The following is a 497-nucleotide window of genomic DNA, read 5'->3' as shown; positions in this document are numbered from 1 at the left end:
CTCATCCTTGACCTTAAAGAGGTGGGGAGTGTGGACATTGCCTGGCCCCCCTGCTCCTCCAGGGTGGCCTGCAGTGTAGCCTTCTGGATGGGATCCAACGGAAAGATAGCTCTGAGCCTCTCCATTGGGCCTGACAATCAGCTGAAGTTGGTCCTATTGTATGTAAAATACTCTTAAACCACCCCTGGCTGACTTTTCTGAGTATCAGGAAACCCAGCCTTTTTCCCTGGATCCTTAGCAAGCCAGAGCCTGCTACAGCCACAGGGACAGGCACCCCAGCCAGAGAGGTGAGTGGCTAGAAGTTTAAACTTTCCTGTCTTTCTAGACATGACCCAGTGGTTCTCCTGGGTGATGGTTTGGTTTGTGATACAGTAAGGCCCATTTCTTTTTTCTTTCTTTCTTTCTTTCTTTCTTTCTTTCTTTCTTTCTTTCTTTCTTTCTTTCTTTCTTTCTTTCTTTCTTTTTTTCTATCTTTCTTTCTTTCTTTCTTTCTTTCT

The 497-nt window shown here is 45.3% G+C and overlaps 1 protein-coding gene across 1 annotated transcript in view; it reads left to right on the top strand.

Annotated features, from left to right (window-relative positions):
- Nucleotides 1–201: 201 nt before the first annotated feature.
- The window catches only part of Srgn (serglycin), a 28,723-nt gene continuing 28,427 nt past the window's right edge, over nucleotides 202–497 (top strand). The window contains exon 1 of the mRNA XM_010605894.3: nucleotides 202–287. The gene's annotated coding sequence lies outside the window, so the exon portion shown is untranslated. The remainder of the gene's footprint in view (nucleotides 288–497) is intronic.

This window comes from Fukomys damarensis, unplaced genomic scaffold (assembly GCF_012274545.1).
Source record: "Fukomys damarensis isolate Sample0158 unplaced genomic scaffold, DMR_v1.0_HiC HiC_scaffold_20, whole genome shotgun sequence".
NCBI lineage: Eukaryota > Metazoa > Chordata > Mammalia > Rodentia > Bathyergidae > Fukomys > Fukomys damarensis.
This window is presented reverse-complemented; position numbering and strand designations above follow the sequence as displayed.